Source organism: Peromyscus maniculatus, chromosome 2 (genome assembly GCF_049852395.1).
Source record: "Peromyscus maniculatus bairdii isolate BWxNUB_F1_BW_parent chromosome 2, HU_Pman_BW_mat_3.1, whole genome shotgun sequence".
Lineage (NCBI taxonomy): Eukaryota > Metazoa > Chordata > Mammalia > Rodentia > Cricetidae > Peromyscus > Peromyscus maniculatus.
Window position 1 is genome coordinate 117,970,709 of NC_134853.1, and position 17,392 is coordinate 117,988,100.

Consider the following 17,392-nt stretch of genomic DNA (forward strand, 5'->3'; position numbering starts at 1 on the left):
TGACCTCTAAACACTGATGCAGAGTGCTTTACAGAGATATTGTGCTAAGTGGCAAGAGTAATATGCCAAATAAAAGAAATATATAATTTGCAACCTTTATATAAAATAAGGAGTAGGAATACTTGTAATTCTCTGTTCCCTTTATCCTTTTGCCTTAAGAAGAAGAAAGAAGACCGGATTGGAGGGGGGGGAGGCAGGGAGAGAATTAAGCTGATGATGTAACAGAGGTAAGTAAAGAAGCGGAAACAGGCATGAAATGGACTGTGAAACCATGCTGATATTTGAATTATTTTAAAAAAGGAAATGCAACTCAATGAAGAAAATTTGAAGTTAAAAGTAATCATCATTCAAATATGTTCAAAGTGACTTATATGACCTCAGTAAAGGGAGAAAATTTTTTAAATGACTCAAGTAAAATCAACATTGCATTTTACTACATAGACATATAGATCGATGACATATGCTACAGATGTAGATAATATAGAGCTAAGTATATGCTCAATTTTAGGCAGAGTAGACAGAAAGAAATAAATTCTGACCTCCTTTTATTTTGACTTTTATCTTGGGTGAAGCAATCCTAAAACTATTTTAGCTACATTTGAAGGTGATAAAGCAACTATTTTAAAGTTGTTTGGAGGTGGGGCTCTCATTGTGAAAGAAGAAATGTCTAGCTATATAATGGAAGAAATAATATCCTATGGTGTTGGATTAGAGTTAAAGTTTGTTGGTATGGAGTTGGGATTTTTAACAAATGTGCATGTAATTCCTAGAAGCAAAGGTAGCTCTGTTGAATAGTTTGTGCCCAAAGTTGGTCTCTAGTGTCAGTTCTCTCTGAAAAGAACTAGACTATCACAAAGAAATAAATGGCTGATTTCAGAGCAAGGGCAAGGTGTTTATAGTGTGACCCCGGAAAACCATGCTGTGCCAAAAAGTAAGGTGATGCTGAACAAAAGATTAGTCACAATGAGAACAGGGGAAAACCAACATGAAAGATCTCTCACTGACCAGGCATAGGGGGTTGATTATGTAATTAATTAAAGACAGTGAGGAATTTGAGAACATTTAAAAACAGAAATCCATGGGTCTATTTTGTTAATAGATGACTGATTAGATAAACACAACACAAGATGAAAGGTAAACAATAGATAAATAGGTAATAGATATATAGATGATAGAGATTTATAGATACATAGATAGATGATACATAGATGATAGATGACAAATAGAGATTGAGAGATGCTTAGATAAATGATAGATGATAGATAATATGTAGGTAGATAGATAGATAGATAGATAGATAGATAGATAGATAGATAGATAGATAGATAGACAGATAGATGATGACAGACAGATGAGATAGGTAACAGATTGGTAGGCAGGTACATGATAGATGATAGATTGATACTATAGCTATAGATAAGTAGATGATAGATAGATGATTGATACATAGAAAGGAAATCTGGTTTGTTGAGTGTAAACTGGTAAAAATATGGAGGGAATCCTAAAGCAGGGAAATTAGCCATTTGTAACTATCATACTAGGGTTAGTTCAGGCAAATAATCACTACTAGATGCTGAAACAGCAGGGAAATTTTGGTAAGTACAATAGATATTCTCATGGTTTTAAAAATATCTCCTTATGACAAATAACCAAATGAATGGAAACACATGAACTATGAACCAAAGGCTGAGGGGCCCCCAACTGGATCAGGCCCTCTGAATAGGTGAGACAGTCGATTGGCTTGATCTGTTTGGAAGGCATCTAGGCAGTGGTACCAGGTCCTGTGCTCGTTGTATGAGTTAGCTGTTTGAAACCTGGGACTTATGCAGGGACGCTTGGCTCAATCTGGGAGGAGGGCCTGGACCTGCCTGGACTGAGTCTATCAGGTCGATCCCAATCCTCAGGGGAGACCTTGATCTGGAAGAGGTGGGAATGGGGGGTGGGCTGGGGGTAAGGGGAGAGGGAAGGAAGGGAGAGAACAAGGGAATCTGTGGCTATTATGTAGAACTGAATTGTATTGTAAAATAAAAAATAAAATAAAAAAAAGATCAACATTTAAAAAAAAATCTCCTTATATTTTGCTAATTAACATAAAGAGTAGAGAAATCAGATACTACCACAAATGAGGGACTGATATAAGGAAAAGATGGACAATGCAATGTGCTAAGGCACTGCTAGGCACTGCTAGGGCACTGCATCCCTGACATACAGAGCTGACCTGGAATGCAGAAGGTGAAATCACTTTTGAGGACTGGGAGTCCTCAACCATCTCCCAGATAGGTGCATTCTGTTTTAGGGGTTGAGTTCCAAATTATTTTCATGTCAGTAATCATAAAAAAGCAAAGAAATCTTATGGGAGTGTTTCAGATTTGAAGCTATGAAAGAACCTGGGAACTTAGTGCATTATGTGACCTTATATCAGAACTCATAAGAAAGGTGCAAAAAAAATGCAATAAAGGATATGATTGAGTCAATTACCAAAACTGCTGTCATCAATCCTACTGAAGTATGACATCAGCATTTGCTAAAGTTGATGATCAGTTTGAGGTTATGTAAGAAGACAACACCAACATGTTCTCAAACGCCTGGAGGAAGCTAATGAAGCAGTGGGAACCAAGTGTCTATATTTAGCCATTGTTTTGACACTGTTCTTGTTTTGTTTTTCTTTCATTTTTTTAAAATTATTTTCATTGTTTTTTTTAAGTGAGGTTTTTTTTAATGTTGAGTTTTCCAGTGATGTTTTAAAACAGAACTGTGAACCTGATTTCCTCAGAGGATGCTCTGGTGAATATCAGCATTTTTAAACACAGCAGCTCTTGGCCCAGACAAAGATTTTTGCAAAGCCATTTTCTCAAAACTCTGACAAGTAAATAATATATTCTGGGTGCACTCCTCCTGTATGCTGAGATTGAGGAAAAGGAAGTTAAAGGGACTCCTGGTTTGACCCAACTGGTACCCGAGTCACTTGCCTCGTTTGGAATAACAAGCACATTATGTACATAGTTATACCAAGAGTTTGATACATATTATCTCATGTGATCCACTCACAGCATTGAGAAGGGCATGATAGTGCTCTTAAGAGAGAAGTTGGCATAGGAGGGTTAAAGTCTAAGAGCTCAAGAGCCCAAACTGTAGCTCAGATTGCCTAGTCCTTTAATCTCTATATTTTGCCCCCTTAAAGTTAGAAAAATGGGTCCAGCTGGAAAATCATATACAACTTTCATCCTACACACCTCATTCAAGTGTTACGTCCTTATAAGCCAAACCCAGGAGATAATAATGCTGATTTGGTATTCAGTGCTACCAAAACACAAGGAATATAAGAGGGTTAAGAGAAGGTAATGAGGGTTGGCTTGGGACATAGGAAACTTTAAAGATTTCAAAATTACCAAACACACACACATACACAATATATATCCCTGCTGTTTTATTACTTACATACAATATATATATATAAGTATATATAATATACTCATATTAATATAATATATTAATTATATATCATATATTATACACATTAATATAATTAATTCTCTATATAAAATTAAATGTATAATTAATATTAACAAAATAGTATATATTAATATATAAGTATATTACATATATATATTCCTGCTGTTCCATTACTTTTGTATGATTTGTTTATTTTCTGGACTTTGACTTACTTGAGAATAGAAGTTATTTTTTAGTAGTTTTTATTAATCTTTTTGACAGTTTATAATTTCCAAATTCCAACCTATATTATCTTCTCTTAGCCCTGTCCCACTCTTGACTTTGGCAAAAGGAACAGCCCTTACTTCAGAGGAGTAAAAGACATTCTTTATTCTGGGGCTACATATGAGTAACTAGAGAACAGATTCAAGTTTCCATACACTCTCATCTTCCAACAAGAAAACAAGTTCATGAACGTTTTATAGCAAAGAAAGTCAAAGAATAATACATATTCAAATACACTGGTGGGTGTATCAGGTAGACCAATTGCAAGAAGGTGAGCTAACAGACAGCATTCTTATCCCTTTGCTTGGTTGGTTGGAAAGTGGGGGTCTCTGAATCCCAAAGAATTATACAAATATGTTAGCAGGCAAGCGTACAGAAGACAACTTTTGATGTCATTTGTTTTGTTGACAATAATCATTTGTCAAAGTATCTGAAAGCAGTTTTAAGTTGTGTTTTCCTGTTGGCTATGAATGTTGAAGGCTTTCTTAAGTGCTTCTTAATCCTGTGTGCTTTTTCTCTTGAGAACATTTTGCTCAATTCTGTAGCCCATTTTTTAAGTGGTTCATTAATTTTCTTGCTGTTTAAATGCTTTTTGTTTCTTTTATTTTTGTTGTTCTTTTGTTCTAGATATTAATCCTCTGTCAAATGCAGGACTAACAAAGGTTTTCTTCCATTCTGTAGGCTTGATTGACCTTTTCCTTTATGCTGCAAAATTTTAAAAAACTCATAAGTTCCCATTTTTCAGTTCTTTGCCTTATTTCCTAAGCAACAATAATGTCCATACCTGCTCCTATATCTTGTTGCACTCATGACTTTTTATTTTTACCATTCAAGATTGAAGTCTCATATTAGTGTTGATTCCTATACAGACTGGGAAAGATGAATGTAGTTTCATTCTTCTGTTTGTAGATATCCAGTTTTCCATGCCCCATCTACTGGGAATGCTTTCTTTTATTTAATATGTATTTTTGGCATTATTTGTCAAAAATCAGGTGTCTGTAATTTTATGGTTTTATATGTGGGTCTTATCTCCTATTCCATTGATCTATATGTCTGTTTTTGTGCTAGTGTTGAGCTGTTTTTCTTACTCTGACTCGGTAGTACAACTTGAAATTGGGTATACTGATGCCACCACCATGGCTATTTTTGCTTAGGAGTCCTTTGGCTATCTAGGATTTTGTGCTTCTATATGAATTTTAAGATTACCTTTTTTTGTTTCCTGAAGGATAAGTATATTTAAGTTACAGGGAAAAGTAAATGATGCTAAGGCACATGGTAAACAAAGATACAAGCACCACAAAAATTTCAATGAAATAGCAAACTAATATAACATGTCTTTTAATAATAACTTCAAACATTAATAGTCTCAGTTCCCTAATCAAAATACATAAGCTATATGATTAGGTTAGAAACTATGGTCTATCTTCTTACTGTTAGGAACATCCCTTACCTTCTAGGATAGACATAACCTTAAGGGAAAAGGATGGAAAAAGATATTCTAAGCTAAAGAAAACAAATGGGTGTCATTATGCTAACACATGACAAAATAGTCTTTAAGCAAAACCAAATCAGAAGACTATTTTATTTTGATCAAGGGAGCAACCCATCAAGAGGGTACTACAATTTTAAATGTATATGCATCAAACTCATGTGCCCCAGTTACATAAAATGTATCCTACAGGGCAATAAGCCACACACTAACCCCAGTACAATAATAATAAGCTACTTTAATATTCCACCAATAAATGGAGAAACATCAGAGTTAAATAACATTATAGATCTAAAAGACAGCCACAGAATATTCACCCCCAAGAACTATGGAGCTTATCTATGATAAGCCTATGGGAGCTTACCCCATGTTGGGACACAAAATCTCAACAAGTACAGGGATATTGAAACAACTCCTTCTATTCTATCTGACCACAATATCTTTTCCCCTTTATGTTCAGTATCTGTCATAGACCTAGTCCCTCACAGCTATTATTTAAATGCCAATGAAGCTGTACTGCATTTTGGTAAGTGAATATTGAACTGTTAAAACAGTTCAAGGGTATTCACTTCTTTGTTGTTGTTTTGTTTTTGTTTTTTGAGATGGGGTTTCTCAGTGCAGCTTTGCACCTTTCCTGGAACTCACTCTGTAGTCCAGGCTGGCCTCAAACTCACAGAGATCCACCTGCCTCTGCCTCTCGAGGCTGGGATTAAAGATGCGTGCCACCACCTCCTGGCTTCACTTCTTATCTATACAGAAATTGCAACTTAAACTTGAGACCTGAGTTAACAACTTGATGATGTTTTTTTTTTATAAAAACTGATCTCATTAATAGAAGAATTATACACAGAAAAATGTAATAGACATCATGATCTATTGCAGAGGCCCTGCCAAGCTAATTACAGTTGAGCTCTACATTCACATACAGGTAGACAAAGGTAAACTGATTGGAGTCAATGGAAGATCGAGTGCAGATGATGCTCGGTCAATGCTACGGGAGTGGAGATGAGAGAAACTAAAGAGCGCTCAGGGAGTTTGACACAGCTCTTTCTAAACTCCATAGTATGTTCACCTTTTCTAGCTGAGTACCCAAAAATAAACTTCAGCTAATTGAAAGTCATGGAGAGGATTCAGGTTATACATAATAAAAACATAATCTTGGACTGCTATCTAAAAAGAGAATGAATTATTTCCAATAACTGAGCTCTATAGAAATGGAGTCTATAGAAAATGGAGGCACCCTGTGACACCAGTGAAAATGAGAGACATAAGCCCACCCTGAACTGCTTGGGAACAGCCATTGGAGCCCTAGAGACTGGCCAGCTGCCTCTTCCCCGACTCCCTTGACAAGAAAACAACCCCCTGTGACACCAGTGAGAACCGGAGATACAAGCACACCCTGCACTGATTGGGAACAGATTGGACTAAGAGCCTGGTTTAGACCAAAAGCTCCCATTAGACCAAGAGTGTCAACCAGACCAAAAGAGGCTCCCTCAGACACAGACAGCACATGCACAGAGTGGAGGAAGAGATAGGTAGATGCCAGTGCAAAAACAGAGTCAACAACATAAAGACCAATATGGCACCATCAGAACCTAGTGGTGCTCTATCAGGAAGACCTGAACATCCCAAAGCAGAAGTAGCAGAAGAATTAGACCTTAAAAATGACTTTAAGAAGATGATAGAAGCTTTTGAAGAGGAAATGAAAACTACCCTTAAAGAATTTGAAGAAAAGACAAACAAAAAATTGGAAGGATTAAAGAAAGTCAAGAAAAAGTAATTAAACAGGTGAATGAAAAAGCCCAAGATTTGAAAACTGAAATAGATGCAATAAAGAAGACACAAACTGAGGGAAGGCTGAAAATGGAAAATCTGAGTAAACCAACAGGAACTACAGATGTAAGCATAGCCAACAGAAGGCAAGAGATGGAAGAGAGGAAATAGATTCATCAGTCAAAGAAAACACTAAAGCCAGAAAAGTCATAACACAAAATGTCCAGGAAATTTGGGACACCATGAAAAGACCAAACCTAAGAATACCAACTCAAAGGCATAGAAAATATATTCAACAAGATTATAAAAGAAAACCTTCCCAACTTAAAGAAGAAAATGCCTATGAAGGTACAAGAAGCTTACAGAACACCAAATAGACTGAATCCAAAAAAGGACCCCTTGCCATATAATAATCAAACCATTAAACATACAGAATAAAGGAAAAAAATTAAGAGCTGCAAATAAAAGCGCCAAGTAACATATAAAGTCAGACCCATCAGGATAACACCTGACTTCTCAATGGAGACTCTGAAAGCCAGAAGGTCCTGGACAGATGTTATACAGACACTAAGAGACCATGGATGCCAACCCAGACTATTATATCCAGCAAAACTATCAATTTCCATAGATGGAAAAAGCAAAATAATCCATGATAAAAACAGATTTAAATAATACCTATCCACAAATCCAGCCCCACAGAAAGCACTAGAATGAAAAATCCAACCTAAGGAAGTTAGATACAACCATGAAAATACAGGCAATAGATAATCCCACACCAACAAATACCAAAGAAAAGAAACACACAACATACCAACAAAAAATAACAGGAATTAACAATCACTGGTCATTAATATCCATTAATATCAATGGTCTCAATTCACCTATAAAAAGACATAAGCTGACAGAATGGATAAGAAAACAGGATCCATCCTTCTGCTACATACAAGAAACACACCTAAACTTTAAAGACAGATACTACCTCAGAGTAAAAGGCTGGGAAAAGACTTTCCAATCAAATGGACTTAAGAAGCAAGCTGGTGTAGCTATCCTAATATCTAATAAAATAGACTTCAAGCTAAAATCAATTGAAAGAGAACAGGAAAGACATTACATACTTATCACAAGGAAAATCCACCAAGTTGAAGTCTCAATTCTGAACATTTATGCCCCAAATATAAGGACATCCACATTTGTAAAAGAAACATTACTAAAGCTTAAATCACACATCAAACCCCATAGTAGTGGGAGATTTCAACACCCCACTCTCACCACTAGATAGATCCACCAGACTGAAACTTAACAGAGAAATAAGGGACCTAACAGAAGTTACAACTCAAATGAACTTAATAGATATCTACAGAACATTCCACCCTAAAAAAAAAAAGAATATACCTATTCCCAGCACCCCATGGAACCCTCTCTAAAATCAACCACATGCTCAGTCACAAAGCAAATCTCAACAGATACAAAAAGATTGGAATAACCTCCTGTATTTTATTGAACCACCATGGCTTAAAGTTAGATTTCAACAACAACAAAATTTACAGAAAGCCTACAATCGCATGGAAAATGAACAATGTCTAAATGAATCACCAATGGGTAAAGAAAGAAATAAAGAAAGAAATTAAAGATTTCCTAGAATTCAATGAAAATGAAAGTACAACACACCAAAACTTATGGGACACTATGAAAGCAATACTAAGAAAATTCATAGCACTAAATACCCACATAAAGAAAATGGAGAAATCTCACACTAGTGACTTAACAGCACACCTGAAAGCTCTAGAACAAAAAGAAACAATCTCGCCCAGGAGGAACCAATGCCAGAAAATAATCAAATTGAAGGCTGAAATCAATGAAATAGAAACAAAGAAAACAATACAAAGAACCAATAAAACAAAGAATTGGTTCTTTGAGAAAATCAACAAGATAGACAAACCCTTATCCAAATTAACCAAAAGGCAGAGAGAGAGAGAGCATCCAAATCAACAAAATCAGAAATGAAAATGGAGACATAACAACAGACATTGAGGAAATCCAGAGAATCAGCAGGTCATACTTCACAAACCTGTACTCCACAAAATTGGAAAATCTGAAAGAAATGGACAATTTTCTGGATAGGTACCACATACGAAAATTAAATCCAGACCAGATAAACTATTTAAATAAGCCAATAACTCCTAAGGAAATAAAAACAGTCATTAAAAGTCTCCCAACCAAAAAAAAAAAAAAAAAAAAAAAAGCCCAGGACCAATTGGTTTCAGCACAGAATTCTACCAGAATTTCAAAGAAGAGCTAATACCAATATTCTTCAAATTGTTCCACACAATAGAAACAGAAGGAACAACAACAAACTCTTTTTATGAGGCTACAGTTACTCTGATACCCAAAGCACATAAAGATGCAACAAAGAAAGAGAACTACAGACCAATCTCCCTTGTGAACATTGATGCAAGAATACTCAATAAAATATTGGCAAACTGAATACAAGAACACATCAAAAAAGTATCCATCATAATCAAGTAGGCTTCATCCCAGGGATGAAGTACTACTAGTAAGAGGTCATGAATTTGAGGGGAACACATATAGATGTACAGGTGTGCTCTATAGTGGCAAGAAAACAGAAGGGTGAGGGCAAGAGAGTACTTCGGAAGTTCATGGAGTGGAGCAGTGACCAAATCTTCATTCTTCAAAGGTTTGATTTGCAGAAGGTATAATTAAGTATCTTTGAATTCACAGCTCCCAGAGTGAAGGGTATATAATGGGTGGGGAATCTCTGAACCTGCCTATACATTATCCAAATCTAGCATATCAAATATACAGGACAGATGCTCAGCTTCTGGCCGCAAAGCCTGGGGCCAGAAGGACTGGCTCTGTGGAGGAAATCCACTGTAAGTACACTGGGGCGAATTTGCCTGGCCTGCATTTCCTGGGATGCAGGATGAAAGGAGGCTTTAAGGCTGCCTAGCAACACTGTGTTTATGCAGCAGTCCCGGAGACTTGGAGGAAAAAAGAGAAAGAAAACAAAAACCTGTTTCTGGAGGCTGCCTGGGAGCAGGATGAGAGGTGGGAGCGAGAGCCTGGGAGCAAGCCCACCACTGCCAAGCAGGTCATGTGATCCCCAGATTCCAGGGCTGCTCGCTGATGTGGGAAATGGGTCTGGTGGCTTCCAGACTGCCCCTAGCCCCACACTAATCACAGCTCTCCTCCCTGCGCCATTGTTTTCACAGCTGTTCAGCTGCTCCTTCTTGGGAGGAGGACAGACAGGCTGACTCCAAATCATGGAGAAAAACAGCCAGAGTGTACCAAAAAAAAAAAAAATCGTATGGGGTGGGGTAGAGGGAAGATGGGGAAAGGGTAGAAAACTCTTAACTCTTTACTTGGCTGGATTAAACACAGTGGCTCATTTTTATGCCACGTGAGAATTTAGAGACAAAAACTAATCTGCATCTCCAAGGTTTGTCGAGGACTAGATTTTTGCACCTGACATTCTTTCTGCCCATAAAAGTCACAGCAGAAGTTGTGTCTTTATCGCTAACACAGTCTACAGTTCCGCTCCCAGCCAGGAAGCAGGAGTGCCTGGATCAGGGTGTAAAGAGGTGAGGGAAAGGGCAATAGTCTGAAGAGAAAGTGTAGCAAGCCTTTCCAAGCTGCTCGCTGGGTACTCAGGACGATGTAAGTAAGCCTCATTTCACAAGTCCCCACACAACCCACGAAGTAAGTAAAATCTCTTCACTTCAAAAAAGGCGTTGAAGTAGTGACTTGCCTACAATGGTGAGGCTGTGCAGAGGCAGGCCATGACTCTAAGTGAGGCACTGTGACCCACAAGCAAGGTTCTTGTCACCAGGGGCCCTGCTTCCTTTTAATGGCTTTGCCCTTACCGGTTTGCCATGACTGCTGGACCAAGTCATAGAAATGACTCAAACAAATGGAGGCTCCAAGATGAACTTGTTAAACAGCTGTCTGGAGGTCAGATGTCAGATATTAGTTTCACTGAACAAAAATCAAGATGCTCCTTCTAGACACTGGAGGGGAGAATCTGTTTCCTTTCCTTTCCTTTCCAGACTTTAGAACCTGCCAACATTTCTTGGCTTCTTGCCCCTTTCTCTGTCTTCAAACCAGCAGCATGGCTTATTTTTCTCCCTTTCTCCTAAGTCCTCCTCTACCTGGAGGTACCTCGCCCACTGTTGGGTCAGGTTATCCATCCTTTGAGACTCAGGATGAGGCTACCTTCTCCAAAGAAGATTCTTCTGATATGCTCAGAGGTACGTGTGTGTAAACATTTGTGCATGTGTATGTGCATAACACACACACACACACACACACACACACACACACACACACACACACACCTAAGAGCCAGAGGAAACTAGATATGACTCACAAGAGCTTATGGTGACCATTTTTCCCTCTCAAATCTTCATTTGGTAACATCTTATTGCTAGCTGTGGCAGGAATATTTACACCACAAAAACAGGAAGCTGTTAGGCAATATTTCCATTTTACCTACACACACACCCCATTGCCTTAGTTCCTCACTTTGAGCTTTTGTACCTGAAGCCCCTTCTTGGCTCTACCCTACTCCTGTCATCTTGCCCTTGCTAACTATGGTGAGATGCTCACCCATGCAGATATACTGTCTCCTTTCTCTACCTCTAGCATATATCAGTGTTTCTGACAAATTCGAGATGGCCATTTAAATATCCAAGGACAAAATTAACAGTCATAAAATCATGAGTGCTTTCCAAATTCCTACAACTAGATGCACATGCTCAAGGGGACTCTGAGTGAGGCTGTTTTTGCTTTATATACTAGAGATCAGAGCCAAAGCTCCACACATGCATGCAAGTTCTATGTCTGAGTTATACCTCTAGCCAAAGACAGTTTGACTTCTCCTGATAACATCAACTGCTTCAAGTATCAGTGCCACCAGCATGTCCTGGTGGAGGAGTAGAGTGAGACAAGGTAGAGAGGGTTCTCTGATATGTTAAACTAACCAGGTAGCCACTCAACAATATCAGCCACATTCAGCATTATGTGGATGAATCCAACTATTCCTGTCTCAAGTTCATTTCAGGTAAAACTTCTCAATCCATCATTGGGATTCAACCCTCCCATCCCTGCATCCACTGTCTGGTAGCTATGAGGACCACTAAAACAAGAGGGGAAGAGGCTGTGTTCAGCTTTGACCATTCATTTCATACTTGTGCTAACATGGGGTAGAGTGAGTAGGGAAGCAATCTCTGTCCCAGGAGAATTGAGGGGTACACTAGCAGCTGGAAAACCATTATTGTGTCACTTCTATTCCCTAGCATTGTGATAAAATAATTAGAAATAAGTACTTCAGTGGCATGGATCTGGCCCTTCACGGGTGACCCACAAAACAGTAGGGAACATCTTCAGTCTTAACCCAGTTTGTATTCTCTAGTATTAGCACTAGTCTCCAGTGACCTCCACTTTGTACCTACCCACCCAGAAGACAGGATTTTCCACCATTTCTTGAGAACTTAGCATAATAAATAGAATAGTCTTTGCACTTTTCCATGTCTCTAAATTCCAAGGTTCAAAAGATGTCTTAAATCTAATAGACATCCATCTGAAGACTGAGTGACTGATTTTCCCTTCTGGCAGGAGCCCCAGGAAAAGGAAAAGAAGGCTAAATAACACTCTCCACAAAACTCGTTCTCCAAAGTGTGTCCTACTCTTTCCCACCACACAACAGAGGAAAGTTGTCAGAAAGTGGTTTTGGAGCCATGTAGTGAGTAGCCATTCCAGCTTTGATCTGGAAGTTCCAATCCCCATTGAGGCTTCGGTAACTGTCATGCCTACAAGGCGGGGCCAAGAGAGGACCCTGAAGACCTGAGATCCTGATGCACAGGCTCTCTTGGTTCCTGGACACTGGAGGTAGACCTAGCAGAGTTCTCCGGAGAACACTGCCGGACTGTGCCACGCCTTTCCCAGACTCTGTAAACTATCCATTCACTTGCAAGTTACCCCACAAAATAAATCTCCCTTTTAACTACGTGGAGTGGCCTTAATAATTTCACCAATAGAGCCATGCTCTGCAAACCTCCCTGAACTAAGGCTGTTCATTGACAACAGCTGTTCCTTTAACCTAAGAAGACAAAGCAGTAGCAGACAGCCTTCCCAGGTGGGAGTTGCCTCCAGACAATTTACCTCCCTCTAGCATATTTATGTGCATACTCAGAACCTATGATAACCATTTTAAAATGTATGTAACAATAATGATCAGATCCTTTTAGAGTGGGGACATTGATATTATCAATGGCTGATTCATTTTCTTGGCATCACACAGTAGGTTCCAAAGTAAAATTCAAGGATGAGCTGATTTACCTAAAGAGAAGAAAGCCTGGCTTCTTTGACACTATTGTTTTTCTTTCCTCATCTTGGACCAACTTTCCCCAGTCTGCCTGCATCTCTTTCTTTCTGTAACTAACTCTCACTTGGATTTAATTAACAATTATTGTTTCAAATATATCCCACTACCCAAAAGGAAAACATTTTAGTTCTTTCTGTTATAAGGGATTTTTTACTGCTCATCACTAGCAGGGAGTAGACAGGAGTCATCACTGAAACAGTAATGAAAACCATTAAAAATGCTAAGACATGTTACCAAGCCCTTGTAGGGTTCCTCTAGTCTAGTTAAGGTAGTAAATATGGCCAATGGGGCTCTTCCTTGATCTCAAAGCCCTCAAACACATCTCCCTCCAAAATACACATCATATATATATATATATATATATATATATATATATATATATATATAAATTTATAAACCACTAAGTTTGATTACTACTGTGCATCTGTGCATGAGTGTGGAGCCATTAACAGGGGCAATATGTAATCTACCAGTTGCCACCTCTCCAAAGAAAAATGTCTCTCCCTCCCTGCAACAGCCACCAACTCCCCAGCTAAGAGTATGGCCTCAGCAGCCACTTCCTTATTCATGCTGGAATTTTTAACTGACCTAATCTTATACAGGCCTTGTGGAGGTGACCAGAGCTGCTATGAGTTCATATGTGTTTTATGCAAGTCATGTCCAGAAACCAACATTTCACAGCCCTCCTCCAGCTCTTTCATTCCTTTGGCCCCATTTCTGTCAACATTCTTGGGGCTGGAAGAGGTAGAATATTGGTTTGAATGTCCCATCTTTGGCTGAGCATTTACAGTCACTTGTTCCAAGCATTTTGAACAGTTATGATTCTCTGAATTAACTACAACCCACCTCGAAAAGATGCTTCTTGGACAAGTGTTGAGAGCACCACTAATCTATGAGTGTAAACACAAATATTTAAAAGGCAATTGGACAACACCGTGGCTCGGGAAGCCATAGGTACTGAAAAGGAGATGGAGCAGCTGCTGTTACTATCTCTTCTAAAAATGAAGAACAACCCCAAAGAAGCAGCACAGGAGTTTTTTTTTTTCTTCTCACTCATAAGAATATCAAATTACAAAAGTTCTAGAAAATTTTTCTGAAAAAGAATCAGTGAAAAAGCAAAATCAGCCCTTCAACCACTTCTTTGCCTTGCTCTGCCTGAATTGAATCAATTGTAAGGCCCCACCCAATTTCTCCACTCTACTCAGCCCATTCAGCACTGAAAGTCCAGCTCCAAAATCTAAATGCATAAAAATGTAAACAACCATCCTAAACCACAAAACAAAAGCTGCAAGTCAGAATGAATGAGTATTGCTTTATGTAAATATGTAAATATAACATATTTCAGTTATTACTACAGTTCATGGTATACAGATACTCACGAGGACACAAATTGGAGCTGAAGTTGCATTTGAATGGCTTTGAAATGGGTAGGAAAGCTTCTCTAGGATCCTAGAGTTCCCCATGGCTAGCTCCATGGCCCTGAGTTGTACCACTGATCAAAAACAGCATATATCTCCTCCCCTGGAATGAAGGAGAAAAGAGGCAAGATTCACCTGGGTGGTGGGTTGCTGGACACTACTTATCCCATCTGCTTGTATCCCAACCCACAGGGAGGCCTACACAAGGCTCTTTCCATAGTGTGATAATCTCTCTGTCTCTTTCTCCCCTGGATTCCATCCAGGACCCTCCCCGTGTTGGGGAAAATTGCAAATCTCACTTATTTCCAGTAAGCAAACTGCAGTAGTCACTTTTCTGTAACTGTGGCAAAAGACCTGAGATAACAGCCTGGGAAGTGCAAAGATTAGCTTGGGTTCACAATTCCAGGGCTTCTACTCTATGTCCATGGCCCCAGTGCTTTGAGAAGCAGCCGTGTGGCAAGAGAAGTGCCAAGCATTGTTATAACGACTTTGCAGGTAGGCCATTACATTATGACAAAAGTTTTTATATAAAACTTTGCCAGAGAGAGTAAATAACCTGCCTGTGGTCTCACAGACAGAATGTAATTAAACAGGACATGAGTGAGACAGTTATTCATGGACTCCTAGTATTTAAATAGCCTTTAGAAATTCTAAATTTCATTTTTTAATTATTTGAGAGCTGCTTTGTAGCAAATATTACCTGCATAAAAGTCATGGCTTTCACCGTGACCTTTCCACACAGCACACTGTGAATGTCAGTCATATTCGCACGGTCTTGTTCCCCTCCCGTTCCTGCTCCCTGAACACCAATAGACACCTTTCTTCTTTAAGAATTATGTTTTAATACTTTAGTCTGTGACCAGATCTTCTGTGTGAGATCAGCTCTCAGTGTCAGCTCAGTGATAGAGCACTTGCCTGACGTTTACAGGGCTGTGGTTTTGATCCCCAGAACTTCAGAAAAATAAAATGACAGCATTTCTTTTCCAACTATATTACAAGGAAAAGGGCTCACTGAGGCCCTGAGCTTTTCCCCATCAACCTTTCGTGAGCCAGCGGAATTATAAAGGGGAAAAACACATGTGCAAATAATACCACGTTATTTCCAGAGCTATAAACTTTGGAACAGATTGCATTTGCAATATCTGCTTGAAATAAGCCTGTAGTATGTTAGACCCAAGGGACGAGTCAAACTAACCTGTCACAAATACCCAGAGCAAGATATTGGATGCTCTGATATAATCTGTGTATTTACAGGAGGCCTCCCTTCAAAGGTAGCTCCGATCCGAATCCCAAGACCTTTATTTGAACTCTCAACTGCGGCATAATTGACAGGGAGAATTAAAGGGGATATGAAGACCTGGGCCTGAACTTTTTCAACAGTCTCAGCTCGGCTCACATTGCTCATGATATTAGAGGCTGCCGTGATGATATTAAATGATGCCGCACTGACAGAGATTAACAGACTATGCAATTAGATTTAAATGCTGTAATTGGAACATGCTGTTAAGTGCCTACCATCAGTCCTGGGCTCCCTTATGACAAGCAAGTCTCTCCTTGGGCTGCTTTGTAAATTTAACACTGTCCTCACCAGCCACAAATCCACTACCATTTGCCAGAGGCAGAGAACAGCTCAGTGTTAAGGGATTTCCACATACTCTATTGCACACATCTACAGTATTGTGTGCACACAATACGCTTCAGGTCCTTGGAGCTTTATGACAAGTCTGTGTGTGAGTAGAGGGCACCCACCCCAGGGTTGCATCATAGGTTCAGCAGCAGAGAGAAGGCCTCCCCACTCCTAAGCTGCTCTATGCCTGTGCTCTGAATCTAAACTAGGTCTCAGACTCTAGATTTTCTGCACTCTCCATCCTACACCCCATGCCTAGGTGTAATTTAGAACTAAATTTTGCCAACTGAGCAGCCTTATCTCAAGAGTCGAAGAGGCCCAGGCCCCAACAAGATAAGCAACCATTTTTTGCTACCCATTACCTTCCTCACCATAGGCCTCCACCAGTGATATTACCTTGATTAATCACTGACTGTGCCACAGACCAAACGAATCCATCACCACCTGCTTGGGGAACACCATCCACTGCCTGGTCATTGATAAGCACAGATGAAATTAGATCTTCAGTCTCACTGACTATTTCTATCTGTCGGCTCAATTTTCTCTCTTACAAAATATAAAAATTAATAGCTAACATTTGCCAAGATAATCACCATGTGTCCTGACTTTTATAGATGTCTATACATACTAGCTCTGATTTTTAATGTTGATTTCCTGTCACCGTGGTAACAGAATTCCACAGTCAGGTTCCAAAGGTCATCACGAAGCAGGAAGAGTTAATGAACCTCTGAAACCACTTCCCAACCCTCACACTGAAAATGAAACAGATTTGAGGGGCTCCTCATTAATAAATTTTTAGATAATGGGTTATTAAAATAATTTATGTGTTATCTACAGTTTAAACTTTGAAAAGTTAATTGAATGCAAAAATCATCCTTCTGTTCAAATCCTCTGGCCACTCAAGATATGCCTCTTTAAAAGAAAACACAAAACAATGAAAATAATCTATGGATATTATTCAGAAGTGC

At 38.9% G+C, this 17,392-nt stretch overlaps 1 long non-coding RNA gene across 3 annotated transcripts in view; it reads right to left on the reverse strand.

The window, feature by feature from the left end:
• Window positions 1-17,096, reverse strand: part of LOC121827299 (uncharacterized) — a 62,719-nt gene extending 45,623 nt beyond the window's left edge. For 2 of the 3 annotated variants that reach the window (XR_013049225.1, XR_013049224.1), the window contains exons 1-2: window positions 16,821-17,095; window positions 14,759-14,900 (exon numbers count right to left, since the gene is read on the reverse strand). This is a non-coding gene — a long non-coding RNA (uncharacterized LOC121827299). Of the gene's footprint in view, window positions 1-14,758; window positions 14,901-16,820 lie in introns of all 3 variants that reach the window. The other variant, XR_013049223.1, reaches the window with a different exon arrangement.
• Window positions 17,097-17,392: the final 296 nt, after the last annotated feature.